The following is a 15,428-nucleotide window of genomic DNA, read 5'->3' as shown; positions in this document are numbered from 1 at the left end:
TATGAAGAGAAAAATCGGCTAAGTCCAGGATCCATATATAATAACCTAATAATCGGCTAAGTCCAGGATCCATATATAATAACCTAATAACAGGCTAAGTCCAGGATCCATATTATATGAAGAGAAAAATCGGCTAAGTCCGAGATTGGGTCTGTCAGACATACACTTTCAAGATACCACACAAGCAAGCAAGATGGCCTAGTGATGGAACCATATAATATGAAGAGAAAAATCGGCTAAGTCCGAGATTGGGTCTGTCGGAAATACACTATCAAGTTACCACACAAGCAAGCAAGATGGCCTAATGATGGATCCATATGATATGAAGAGAAAAATCGGCTAAGTCCAGGATCCATATAATATGAAGAGAAAAATCGGCTAAGTCCCAGATTGGGTCTGTCAGAAATACACTTCCAAGTTACCACACAAGCAAGCAAGATGGCCTAGTGATGGATCCATATGATATGAAGAGAAAAATCGGCTAAGTCCAGGATCCATATAATATGGAGAGAAAAATCGGCTAAGTCCCAGATTGGGTCTGTCAGAAATACACTATCAAGTTACCACACAAGCAAGCAAGATGGCCTAGTGATGGATCCATATGATATGAAGAGAAAAATCGGCTAAGTCCAGGATCCATATAATATGAAGAGAAAAATCGGCTAAGTCCCAGATTGGGTCTGTCAGAAATACACTTCCAAGTTACCACACAAGCAAGCAAGATGGCCTAGTGATGGATCCATATGATATGAAGAGAAAAATCGGCTAAGTCCAGGATCCATATAATATGAAGAGAAAAATCGGCTAAGTCCCAGATTGGGTCTGTCAGAAATACACTTCCAAGTTACCACACAAGCAAGCAAGATGGCCTAGTGATGGATCCATATGATATGAAGAGAAAAATCGGCTAAGTCCAGGATCCATATAATATGAAGAGAAAAATCGGCTAAGTCCCAGATTGGGTCTGTCAGAAATACACTTCCAAGTTACCACACAAGCAAGCAAGATGGCCTAGTGATGGATCCATATTATATGAAGATAAAAATCGGCTAAGTCCAGGATCCATATAATATGAAGAGAAAAATCGGCTAAGTCCCAGATTGGGTCTGTCAGAAATACACTTCCAAGTTACCACACAAGCAAGCAAGATGGCCTAGTGATGGATCCATATGATATGAAGAGAAAAATCGGCTAAGTCCCAGATTGGGTCTGTCAGACATACACTATCAAGTTACCACACAAGCAAGCAAGATGGCCTAGTGATGGATCCATATGATATGAAGAGAAAAATCGGCTAAGTCCCAGATTGGGTCTGTCAGAAATACACTTCCAAGTTACCACATGAGCAAGCAAGATGGCCTAGTGATGGATCCATATGATATGAAGAGAAAAATCGGCTAAGTCCCAGATTGGGTCTGTCAGAAATACACTTCCAAGTTACCACACAAGCAAGCAAGATGGCCTAGTGATGGATCCATATGATATGAAGAGAAAAATCGGCTAAGTCCGAGATTGGGTCTGTCAGACATACACTTCCAAGTTACCACACAAGCAAGCAAGTTACCACATGAAGAGAAAGCCGGCAAAGTCCGGGAATGTTACCACATGAACTGGAAAATGGGCAAAAACCTACCTTCACAGGCAACGTGAATAAGTCAGGCTGTAGACATCGGATCGACAAGTCAAAGACTGATATGGAAAGGAAATGAGTAGTACTAGCTTTCCTGAGAGTTGCAGAGCTTAGACTGCATATGAACGGAAGATATTAAGCGTCAAAGTCAGAAAAGTTGCCCGAAGGAACACAAGTTCCAACTTAGAGCATGAATACCACCTAGACGGTAGGAGGTACGGCCAGGCTGAGGAATAAGAAAATGTTGGCCAACATGTTCCCTAACTATCCCCCGAAGACCGCAAAGCAATCCAACATCAACCAAGAAAGTTATAGCCCGATCAAGGAAACACCTACTTTGCACCGATTTTGCACCAAATACATGTACCAAGCACCTTCGGTTGCATACCTGCAGGGGCTTACCATAGTAGGCCATGGAAGACCGATATACCGAACATAATCACTTTCTATCTCCTCGGGTGTTTGAGATAGCGCTTTGCGGTACAAGAACGAAAGTTAGACTTTATCTTGGTGCATCTTTTTGCCCAAAAACACAAGACCCTATCTACCAAGGCAAGAAAGTTGTGTGGGGACAAAATGTCCAAAAGTGCCCAAAGTGGCACACTTGAACCATATATTCGAGAAAAACACAAGTGTGGGCCCGAGCTAGCAAGTTGAAATGTTCTGACCGTCAGTAGCCCTAGTTGAGGTGCACTTATCATTATATGAGGCCAACGTGCCAGCTAGTCTCTAAAGGGGCGATATGGGTGTTCCAAGGTTTGTACCCAATTGAGGAAAAAACAGGGTAAGGTACGGTGTACCGCGAATAACTCGGGCTATAGATGTCCGATCGATGAGTTTGGCATATGTATGGAAAGGTCTCGACGAGACCTAACTACCCTGAAAGTATGAAGGCAAAGACTTGAATGACCGGGAAGTAATTAAGTGCACAAGTGGTAAAGTTGCACCAAAGTCCATGTTACCCGAAGTGGTACATGAACACCCAATATTCGACCAAAACACAAGTTTAGAGACGAGCTAGCGAGCTACATTGTTCAGACCGTCAGTAGCCCGCATCAAGACACGCATTTCATTATATTGAGCCTAGCCGCTAGCTCGACTCGAAGTCGGTCATATGGTTGGTTGATGGTTTGGACCGACCACGTGGTGTACCAAGGTTATGTACCTTTCATGAATTAAAACTCTGGCTGTATGGCACTGAGCGACAAGCTAAGGTGTGATTTGGAATAGTCTTGAGTGGGACTATTTAGGAAAAATGCGAACAAAAAATCACAAAGTCCTTGGGCGAAGCTATTAGCGAAACATAGAGCAAATTGGTACCAAAAACTATGGAAATGGGACTTGAGTCAAAAATAACCGCAAGTTGGAGAAGAGATAGCAAGCTTGCGTAGAACAATTATATTTGGTGCATGGTATCACCAACAAAAAAGTATATGGGGCCAAGGTGCTGGCTGGCCTCCAAAGTGGAGATATGGGCGATCCAAAGTTTGTACCCAAGTACGAACAAGTATGGAAAAAACAGGGTAAGGTACCAAGTACCATTAATAACTTCGGCTGTAGATGGCCGAGCGAGGCAAACGGCTCACCGTTGGAAAGGTCTTGGGGAGACCTATCTACCCTGAAAGTTTCATGAGGCTGAGTTGAAAGACCACGGAGATATTAGGTGATGATGGTCCAATTCGGGGACCAAGTCGCAGGAAATGGCACTTGACCAAAATCACCCTTGGAAGGTGAATACCGGCTTACCGGTAAGAGATAGCGACTTGGCGTAGAATATTCATAAGTTGGGCGTGTAGAGACGCAACTTTCATTATATGGGGGCAACCCGGTCAGGGTGCTCCAAGTCGCTCGTTTGGTCGGTTTATGGTTTGGGCCGACCACGTGGTGTACCAAGGTGAGGTACCTTTCATGAATTATAACTCGGTCAGTTTGCCACCGAGCAACAAGTTGCGGTGTGTTTTGGAATGGTCTTGAGTGGGACTATCAAGGAAAAATACAAGTAGAAAATCAGCTTGTCCATGGCCGAAACTATTAGTGAAACATATAGCAAAATGGGTCCAAAAACGAATGAAATGGGTCTTGGACCAAGAATAACGGCAAGTTGGAGAAGAGATAGCAAGTTGACGTAGAACAATTATGTTTGGTGCATGGTATGACCAACAAAAAAGTATATGGGGCCAAGGTGCTGGCTGGCCTCCAAAGTGGAGATATGGGCGATCCAAAGTTTGTACCCAAGTACGAACAAGTATGGAAAAAACAGGGTAAGGTACCAAGTACCATTAATAACTTCGGCTGTAGATGGCCGAGCAAGACAAACGGCATACCGTTGGAAAGGTCTTGGGGAGACCTATCTACCCTGAAAGTTTCATGAGGCTGAGTTGAAAGACCACGGAGATATTAGGTGATGATGGTCCAATTCGGGGACCAAGTCGCAGGAAATGGCACTTGACCAAAATCACCCTTGGAAGGTGAATACCGGCTTACCGGTAAGAGATAGCGACTTGGCGTAGAATATCATAAGTTGGGCGTGTAGAGACGCAACTTTCATTATATGGGGCAACCCGGTCAGGGTGCTCCAAGTCGGTCGTTTGGTCGGTTTATGGTTTGGGCCGACCACGTGGTGTACCAAGGTGAGGTACCTTTCATGAATTATAACTCGGTCAGTTTGCCACCGAGCAACAAGTTGCGGTGTGTTTTGGAATGGTCTTGAGTGGGACTATCAAGGAAAAATACAAGTAGAAAATCAGCTTGTCCATGGCCGAAACTATTAGTGAAACATATAGCAAAATGGGTCCAAAAACGAATGAAATGGGTCTTGGACCAAGAATAACGGCAAGTTGGAGAAGAGATAGCAAGTTGGCGTAGAACAATTATATTTGGTGCATGGTATGACCAACAAAAAAGTATATGGGGCCAAGGTGCTGGCTGGCCTCCAAAGTGGAGATATGGGCGATCCAAAGTTTGTACCCAAGTATGGCAAAAACTGGTAGAGGTACCTTTCATGAATTACTGCTCAGGCTGTATGGCACTTAGCGGGACGCTTGGCTCTGGTATGGAATAGTCTTGAGTGGGACTATCAAGGAAAAATACGAACAAAAAATCACCATGTCCACGGACGAAGGTATTAGCGAAACTTAGTGCGAAATAGCGACCAAGTCGCTGGAAATGGCCCTTGGACCAAGTATACCGTCAAGGCGGTACGAGATAGCGAGTTGACGTGGAACATTTATAAGTTTGCCTACACGAGACGAAAGTTTAGTTATATGGGGCCAACCCGCTCAGGGTTGTCCAAGTCGGTCATATGGCTGATCGAAATTTTCGACCAAGTACTGAGAAAACAGGGTAAGGTACCGTGTACCTCGAATAACTTCGGCTGTAGATGTCCGAGCGAGGCAAACGGCATAGCGTTGGAAAGGTCTTGAGGTGTTCTAGGCACCCTGAAAGTTTGAAAAGGCTACCTGGAAAACTCGTGGAGATATTAGAGAAACATAGGGCCCAAAAGATACCAAGTCGCAGGAAATGGGCCCTCCATGAACACCCTAAAATCCCAATTACGGCTAAGTTGCAGGCCAGCTAGCGAAGTTAAATGTTCTAGGCATAACTAGAACACGTTAATGCGCAACTTTTTGAATCAGAACTTTTTTCGATATCTGGCCTCCAAAGGGGGGATATGGGCGATCAAAGGATTTTTCCAAGTTTCGGTACTTTTTACGGTATCGCTCATAGCTCCGGCTGTATGCAAGCAAATGACTACCTAAGATATGATTTGGAAAGGTATTGAGCAGTACTAACTTACGTTAGAACACAGCGAAGCGCTATCGGTTCATGGCAAGGCCGATATAAGCAGTCAAAGATGAAAAATGTTGACAAAATGAACAAAAATTACCTTGGTACGCGAATAGCGGCCAGGGATGAAGAGGTACGAAGGTGGTGTAGAAGAATTATAATTAGGGCTTGGTACGCTCTAAAAGTTTGCCGAAGACCGCAAAGCGCTCACACCCATAGAAAGTGGCCATTCGGGCCGAACAGTGCGTGCAAAGAGGTGAAAATGCAAAAATTGCACTTTGTGGGGCGATTTGCGGGGGGAAGGAGGGGTCGGAGGGCAAAATGTCCCTTGACCAAAAAGTCTTATCTCGTCGAGATCTACAACATTGCCGAAGACCGCAAAGCGCTAGCTCGCAATCGAAAAATCGAGAATTTGAAAATTTTCTAAGTCTTGGGCTCCCTAAGGAAAAGTTTCAAAAATCACGTTTGTCCCCAATTTTGAAGGGGAAGGAGTCGGTTCCGGGGCATGGTGTCTTCGGCAAAAAGTCTTATCTTTTTGCGTACTTTCGACTAGTTCAATAAAAATTTTTGACCCAAAATTTGTTCGGCGGACCCCTAGGTCGAAAAACCCGAAAAAAGTCGAAAAAAGTCGAAAATGTCGAAAAATGAGAAAACCTCATATTCGGACTCTACACGAGCCCCAGATATTGAAAAGTGAAATCCGCGGTCGATTTGGAACAAAAAATTGACCTAGGCAAAGTTGTATGGAGGTAGGGACCCCTGAGAAAAAAGTTTGGTCCCGAGGCTCCTTGGACCACCAAGTCCCTAGGTCGGACCAAAATCGGAAAAAATCCGACCAAAGTCGAAAGTGTCGAAAATTTTAAAAAACCCCTTTTGGGGCCCTATGGCCTCCCTAGATAATGAAAAGTGAGGTCCGCGGCCGATCCGGAAGAAAAACTTGACCTAGGCAAACTTGTATGACGGTGGGGACCCAAAAAAATTTCGATGAGTGTAGTTTAGACAGGCCGGAAAATGTATCGGTGGTGCGTATCAAGGGACGTCTTTTAGTTCTATGGGGTGGTGGTCGTCGAACAAAGTCGCCTAGGTCGACCACCAGAAAGACCAGTCGTGTTGTAATGGATGTTTTGGCCACTTTACTAGGGAAACCTAGTAGGTCGAAGCAAATTTGGGGTTCGAGATGAGTTGGTGAAAGTTGGTCCAACCTAGGTGTGCTTGGTGGAGGTTGACCATGAAAGTAGAGCATGATGGGAATGACCATAACTTTGGTTCTAGATGTCGGATCGGTACACTTTCGGCAGTTTTGGAAAGGTGAAGGCCTGCTCTAGCTATGTTTCCTACCAAGCTAAGCGCCTACTAGTGACCCGGAGGAGGTATTAAGGGTCAAAGGCAAAAAGGGGTACCCTAAAGTGCATGTGACCAAGAAAATGGGAAAAACGGTATCGCCTATAGCTCAGGCTGTATGGCTCGGATCGGAAAGCTTGGATATGCGTTGGAAAGGTCTTGACGAGCGCTAGCTATGTGTCCTACCAAGCGAAGCGCTAGGTGTTGAGCAAGTCGGTCATATTAGTGGGCAAAGGTGAAAAATGGTGGTTTAGAGGCGAAAATTCACCTTATGATCGAAAATAGCGGGCGAACGATAAGAGCTACGAACACGGCGTAGAACAATCATAAGTACGTTACCACAAGACCTAACTTTGGCCAATATAGAGCGAGAAGATCGGAGGTACCCATCAGGGTGATATGGCTGGTTCAAAGTTGGACCAAAACGAGACTTGAGAAATGGATTGAAACACGGTATCGCGAATAACTCAGGCTGTATGGAACGGATCGACAAGCTTAGATCAGTGTTGGAAAGGTCGAACCGAGCGCTAACTATAATCCCAAACAACCGAAGCGCTAAGTGTTGAGCAAAACTGAGTTATTAAGCGACAAAGTGGAAAAATAATACCAAAATGGCCAAAAATCACACAAGACCAAGAATACCGAGCAGGCGGTAAGAGATAGCGGGTTGACGTAGAATACTTATAAGTTTGCCTCTACGAGACCTAAAAGTCGGCCATAGAAAGCGAGAAGATCGGACCACTCTGGAAGGGTGATACGAGTGGTCAAAAATTGGCAAAAATGAAACATGGCTAAAATGGATTTGACTTGTGCACCATATAGCTCCGGCTGTATGGCATGGATTGTTAAGCTAGGATATGTTTTGGAAAGGTAACACCCAGCGCTAGATACGACTAGAAGAAAGCAAAGCGCTAACTAGCATGATTTGGAAGTTATTAAGCGTCAAAGTCGAAAAATGTTACCAAAATTGAAACTCGAGTACATTGGGCCAAAAAGTACAAGTTGTGAAATTTGGACTTACGAGTAAAATACCGAGCAGGCGGTAAGAGATAGAGACTTGGTGTAGAACAATTATAAGTTGGGCATGTTATAACCTATATTTGGCCCGAACATAGTGTCGAGATCGGTGGTACCCAAAAGGGTGGTACAGGTGTTAGATGGTTTTCCCAGAGCATAAGCTCCACATGATATGGAAAACGGGAAACATCATAACTTCGGCTGTATGGCATGGAATGGGACGAACAAGGTATCGATGGAAAGAGAAAAGGTAGCGCTAACTATAATTCCTACCAAGCAAAGCGCTAGCATGTGACCGTTCAGGTGTTATTGTGAGTCAAAGTCAGAAATTGTTACCACGAGAGGCGAAAATCCGACTAAGTCCATGAATACCGGGCTGGCGGTAAGAGATACGGCTTGGCCGTAGAACATTTATAAGTTGGCCAATACAAGACCTAAGTTTCGTCCATAGACGACAAGAAGATCGAAGATACGTGAAGGTGAGATATGGGCGTCCCAAAGTGGGCCTTTGAAAAAGTGACAAACTTCCCTTATAACAGCATACACCAAATATCTCTGGCTCTATGGCACCGAATAAGAAGTTGAGGTCAGCGATAGAAAGGTGATAGTCAGCGCTAAATATCATACGAACAGAGTGAAGCGCTAAAGGGAAAGGATCTTGGTGATATAAGGTGACAAAGTCGAGAAAAGTTGCCTCAAAATCATGAAAAATGTGAAAAAATGGCTAAGTCCCGGGTGCCTTAAGGGCAGGTTGATCGAATGTACCGAGCTGGCGGTACGAGATAGAGACTTGGTGTAGAACAATTATATGTTTGGCATGGCAAGACCTACATTTGGTCAATACAAAGTGAGAAGATCAAAGAAACCCGTAAGGGTGATATTGGTGTCCAAAGGTAAAAAGCACTAAGTCTTGGGAAACTTATATGAAGAAAAAGGACCCTGATGGGTCATATAGGATGGATCGAAAAATCGGCTAAGTCCCAAAATGGGGATGTCAGAACTACACTCAAATGTTACCACACCAAGCAAGGCAAACTTATATGAAGCAAAGGACCCTGATGGGTCAAATGGTATTTTACGAAAAATCGGCTAAGTCCCAAAATGGGGATGTCAGAACTACACTCATGTGTTACCACACCAAGCAAGGCAAACTTATATGAAGCAAAGGACCCTGATGGGTCATATGGTATTTTACGAAAAATCGGCTAAGTCCCAAAATGGGGATGTCAGAACTACACTAAAAAGTTACCACACCAAGCAAGGCAAACTTATATGAAGGAAAGGACCCTGATGGGTCATATGGTATTTTACGAAAAATCGGCTAAGTCCCAAAATGGGGATGTCAGAACTACACTCAAATGTTACCACACCAAGCAAGGCAAACTTATATGAAGCAAAGGACCCATATGGGTCATATGGTATTTTACGAAAAATCGGCTAAGTCCCAAAATGGTGATGTCAGAACTACACTCAAATGTTACCACACCAAGCAAGGCAAACTTATATGAAGGCAAGGACCCTGATGGGTCATATGGTATTTTACGAAAAATCGGCTAAGTCCCAAAATGGGGATGTCAGAACTACACTCAAATGTTACCACACCAAGCAAGGCAAACTTATATGAAGCAAAGGACCCATATGGGTCATATGGTATTTTACGAAAAATCGGCTAAGTCCCAAAATGATGATGTCAGAACTACACTCAAATGTTACCACACCAAGCAAGGCAAACTTATATGAAGGCAAGGACCCTGATGGGTCATATGGTATTTTACGAAAAATCGGCTAAGTCCCAAAATGGGGATGTCAGAACTACACTAAAAAGTTACCACACCAAGCAAGGCAAACTTATATGAAGCAAAGGACCCATATGGGTCATATGGTATTTTACGAAAAATCGGCTAAGTCCCAAAATGGTGATGTCAGAACTACACTCAAATGTTACCACACCAAGCAAGGCAAACTTATATGAAGGCAAGGACCCTGATGGGTCATATGGTATTTTACGAAAAATCGGCTAAGTCCCAAAATGGGGATGTCAGAACTACACTCAAATGTTACCACACCAAGCAAGGCAAACTTATATGAAGCAAAGGACCCATATGGGTCATATGGTATTTTACGAAAAATCGGCTAAGTCCCAAAATGATGATGTCAGAACTACACTCAAATGTTACCACACCAAGCAAGGCAAACTTATATGAAGGCAAGGACCCTGATGGGTCATATGGTATTTTACGAAAAATCGGCTAAGTCCCAAAATGGGGATGTCAGAACTACACTAAAAAGTTACCACACCAAGCAAGGCAAACTTATATGAAGCAAAGGACCCATATGGGTCATATGGTATTTTACGAAAAATCGGCTAAGTCCCAAAATGGTGATGTCAGAACTACACTCAAATGTTACCACACCAAGCAAGGCAAACTTATATGAAGGCAAGGACCCTGATGGGTCATATGGTATTTTACGAAAAATCGGCTAAGTCCCAAAATGGTGATGTCAGAACTACACTCAAATGTTACCACACCAAGCAAGGCAAACTTATATGAAGCAAAGGACCCTGATGGGTCATATGGTATTGATTGAAAAATCGGCTAAGTCCCAAAATGGGGATGTCAGAACTACACTCAAATGTTACCACACCAAGCAAGGCAAACTTATATGAAGGCAAGGACCCTGATGGGTCATATGGTATTTTACGAAAAATCGGCTAAGTCCCAAAATGGGGATGTCAGAACTACACTCAAATGTTACCACACCAAGCAAGGCAAACTTATATGAAGCAAAGGACCCTGATGGGTCATATGGTATTGATTGAAAAATCGGCTAAGTCCCAAAATGGGGATGTCAGAACTACACTCAAATGTAGTTGTGAAAGTTGTGTGGGGACAAAATGTCCAAAAGTGCCCAAAGTGGCACACTTGAACCATATATTCGAGAAAAACACAAGTGTGGGCCCGAGCTAGCAAGTTGAAATGTTCTGACCGTCAGTAGCCCTAGTTGAGGTGCACTTATCATTATATGAGGCCAACGTGCCAGCTAGTCTCTAAAGGGGCGATATGGGTGTTCCAAGGTTTGTACCCAATTGAGGAAAAAACAGGGTAAGGTACGGTGTACCGCGAATAACTCGGGCTATAGATGTCCGATCGATGAGTTTGGCATATGTATGGAAAGGTCTCGACGAGACCTAACTACCCTGAAAGTATGAAGGCAAAGACTTGAATGACCGGGAAGTTATTAAGTGCACAAGTGGTAAAGTTGCACCAAAGTCCATGTTTCCCGAAGTGGTACTTGAACACACAAAATTCGACCAAAACACAAGTTTGGAGACGAGCTAGCAAGCTACATTGTTCAGACCGTCAGTAGCTCTTGTTGAGACACGCATTTAATTATACGGGGCCTAGCCGCTAGCTCGACTCGAAGTCGGTCATATGGTTGGTTGATGGTTTGGACCGACCACGTGGTGTACCAAGGTGATGTACCTTTCATGAATTAAAACTCTGGCTGTATGGCACTGAGCGACAAGCTAAGGTGTGATTTGGAATAGTCATGAGTGGGACTATTTAGGAAAAATGCGAACAAAAAATCACAAAGTCCTTGGGCGAAGCTATTAGCGAAACATAGAGCAAATTGGTACCAAAAACTATGGAAATGGGACTTGAGTCAAAAATAACCGCAAGTTGGAGAAGAGATAGCAAGCTTGCGTAGAACAATTATATTTGGTGCATGGTATCACCAACAAAAAAGTATATGGGGCCAAGGTGCTGGCTGGCCTCCAAAGTGGAGATATGGGCGATCCAAAGTTTGTACCCAAGTACGAACAAGTATGGAAAAAACAGGGTAAGGTACCAAGTACCATTAATAACTTCGACTGTAGATGGCCGAGCGAGGCAAACGGCTCACCGTTGGAAAGGTCTTGGGGAGACCTATCTACCCTGAAAGTTTCATGAGGCTGAGTTGAAAGACCACGGAGATATCAGGTGATGATGGTCCAATTCGGGGACCAAGTCGCAGGAAATGGCACTTGACCAAAATCACCCTTAGAAGGTGAATACCGGCTTACCGGTAAGAGATAGCGACTTGGCGTAGAATATTCATAAGTTGGGCGTGTAGAGACGCAACTTTCATTATATGGGGGCAACCCGGTCGAGGTGCTCGAAGTCGGTCGTTTGGTCGGTTTATGGTTTGGGCCGACCACGTGGTGTACCAAGTTGAGGTACCTTTCATGAATTATAACTCGGTCAGTTTGCCACCGAGCGACAAGTTCCGGTGTGATTTAGAATTGTCTTGAGTGGGACTATCAAGGAAAAATACAAATAGAAAATCAGCTTGTCCATGGCCGAAGCTATTAGTGAAACATATAGCAAAATGGGTCCAAAAACGAATGAAATGGGACTTGGACCAAGAATAACGGCAAGTTGGAGAAGAGATAGCAAGTTGGCGTAGAACAATTATATTTGGTGCATGGTATGACCAACAAAAAAAATATGAGGCCAAGGTGCTGGCTGGCCTCCAAAGTGGAGATATGGGCGATCCAAAGTTTGTACCCAAGTATGGCAAAAACTGGTAGAGGTACCTTTCATGAATTACTGCTCAGGCTGTATGGCACTTAGCGGGACGCTTGGCTCTGGTATGGAATAGTCTTGAGTGGGACTATCAAGGAAAAATACGAACAAAAAATCACCATGTCCACGGACGAAGGTATTAGCGAAACTTAGAGCGAAATTGCGACCAAGTCGCTGGAAATGGCCCTTGGACCAAGTATACCGTCAATGCGGTACGAGATAGCGAGTTGACGTGGAATATTTATAAGTTTGCCTCCACGAGACGAAAGTTTAGTTATATGGGGCCAACCCGCTCAGGGTTGTCCAAGTCGGTCATATGGCTGATCGAAATTTTCGACCAAGTACTGAGAAAACAGGGTAAGGTACCGTGTACCTCGAATAACTTTGGCTGTAGATGTCCGAGCGAGGCAAACGGCATAGCGTTGGAAAGGTCTTGAGGTGTTCTAGGCACCCTGAAAGTTTGAAAAGGCTATCTGGAAAACTCGTGGAGATATTAGAGAAACATTGGGCCCAAAAGATACCAAGTCGCAGGAAATGGGCCCTCCAAGAACACCCTAAAATCCCAATTACGGCTAAGTTGCAGGCCAGCTAGCGAAGTGAAATGTTCTAGGCATAACTAGAACACGTTAATGCGCAACTTTTTGAATCAGAACTTTTTTCGATATCTGGCCCCCAAAGGGGGGATATGGGCGATCAAAGGATTTTTCCAAGTTTCGGTACTTTTTACGGTATCGCTCATAGCTCCGGCTGTATGCAAGCAAATGACAATCTAAGACATGATTTGGAAAGGTATTGAGCAGTACTAACTTACGTTAGAACACAGCGAAGCGCTATCGGTTCATGGCAAGGCCGATATAAGCAGTCAAAGATGAAAAATGTTGACAAAATGAACAAAAATTACCTTGGTACGCGAATAGCGGCCAGGGATGAAGAGGTACGAAGGTGGTGTAGAAGAATTATAATTAGGGCTTGGTACGCTCTAAAAGTTTGCCGAAGACCGCAAAGCGCTCAGACCCATAGAAAGTGGCCATTTGGGCCGAACAGTGCGTGCAAAGAGGTGAAAATGCAAAAATTGCACTTTGGGGGGCGATTTGCGGGGGGAAGGAGGGGTCGGAGGGCAAAATGTCCCTTGACCAAAAAGTCTTATCTCGTCGAGATCTACAACATTGCCGAAGACCGCAAAGCGCTAGCTCGCAATCGAAAAATCGAGAATTTGAAAATTTTCTAAGTCTTGGGCTCCCTAAGGAAAAGTTTCAAAAATCACGTTTGTCCCCAATTTTGAAGGGGAAGGAGTCGGTTCCGGGGCATGGTGTCTTCGGCAAAAAGTCTTATCTTTTTGCGTACTTTCGACTAGTTCAATAAAAATTTTTGACCCAAAATTTGTTCGGCGGACCCCTAGGTCGAAAAACCCGAAAAAAGTCGAAAAAAGTCGAAAATGTCGAAAAATGAGAAAACCTCATATTCGGACTCTACACGAGCCCCAGATATTGAAAAGTGAAATCCGCGGTCGATTTGGAACAAAAAATTGACCTAGGCAAAGTTGTATGGAGGTAGGGACCCCTGAGAAAAAAGTTTGGTCCCGAGGCTCCTTGGACCACCAAGTCCCTAGGTCGGACCAAAATCGGAAAAAATCCGACCAAAGTCGAAAGTGTCGAAAATTTTAAAAAACCCCTTTTGGGGCCCTATGGCCTCCCTAGATAATGAAAAGTGAGGTCCGCGGCCGATCCGGAAGAAAAACTTGACCTAGGCAAACTTGTATGACGGTGGGGACCCAAAAAAATTTCGATGAGTGTAGTTTAGACAGGCCGGAAAATGTATCGGTGGTCCGTATCAAGGGACGTCTTTTAGTTCCATGGGGTGGTGGTCGTCGAACAAAGTCGCCTAGGTCGACCACCAGAAAGACCAGTCGTGTTGTAATGGATGTTTTGACCACTTTACTAGGGAAACCTAGTAGGTCGAAGCAAATTTGGGGTTCGAGATGAGTTGGTGAAAGTTGGTCCAACCTAGGTGTGCTTGGTGGAGGTTGACCATGAAAGTAGAGCATGATAGGAATGACCATAACTTTGGTTCTAGATGTCGGATCGGTACACTTGAGGCAGTTTTGGAAAGGTGAAGGCCTGCTCTAGCTATGTTTCCTACCAAGCTGAGCGCCTACTAGTGACCCGGAGGAGGTATTAAGGGTCAAAGGCAAAAAGGGGTACCCTAAAGTGCATGTGACCAAGAAAATGGGAAAAACGGTATCGCCTATAGCTCAGGCTGTATGGCTCGGATCGGAAAGCTTGGATATGCGTTGGAAAGGTCTTGACGAGCGCTAGCTATGTGTCCTACCAAGCGAAGCGCTAGGTGTTGAGCAAGTCGGTCATATTAGAGGGCAAAGGTGAAAAAATGGTGGTTTAGAGGCGAAAATTCACCTTATGATCGAAAATAGCGGGCGAACGATAAGAGCTACGAACACGGCGTAGAACAATCATAAGTACGTTACCACAAGACCTAACTTTGGCCAATATAGAGCGAGAAGATCGGAGGTACCCATCAGGGTGATATGGCTGGTTCAAAGTTGGACCAAAACGAGACTTGAGAAATGGGTTGAAACACGGTATCGCGAATAACTCAGGCTGTATGGAACGGATCGACAAGCTAAGATCAGTGTTGGAAAGGTCGAACCGAGCGCTAACTATAATCCCAAACAACCGAAGCGCTAAGTGTTGAGCAAAACTGAGTTATTAAGCGACAAAGTGGAAAAATAATACCAAAATTTCCAAAAATCACACAAGACCAAGAATACCGAGCAGGCGGTAAGAGATAGCGGGTTGACGTAGAATACTTATAAGTTTGCCTCTACGAGACCTAAAAGTCGTCCATAGACAGCGAGAAGATCGGACCACTCTGGAAGGGTGATACGAGTGGTCAAAAATTGGCAAAAATGAAACATGGCTAAAATGGATTTGACTTGTGCACCGTATAGCTCCGGCTGTATGGCATGGATTGTTAAGCTAGGATATGTTTTGGAAAGGTAACACCCAGCGCTAGATTCGACTAGAAGAAAGCAAAGCGCTAACTAGCATGATTTGGAAGTTATTAAGCGA

This window comes from Anopheles ziemanni (assembly GCF_943734765.1).
Source record: "Anopheles ziemanni chromosome X unlocalized genomic scaffold, idAnoZiCoDA_A2_x.2 X_unloc_26, whole genome shotgun sequence".
NCBI lineage: Eukaryota > Metazoa > Arthropoda > Insecta > Diptera > Culicidae > Anopheles > Anopheles ziemanni.
Note: the sequence above shows the minus strand (reverse complement) of the source record.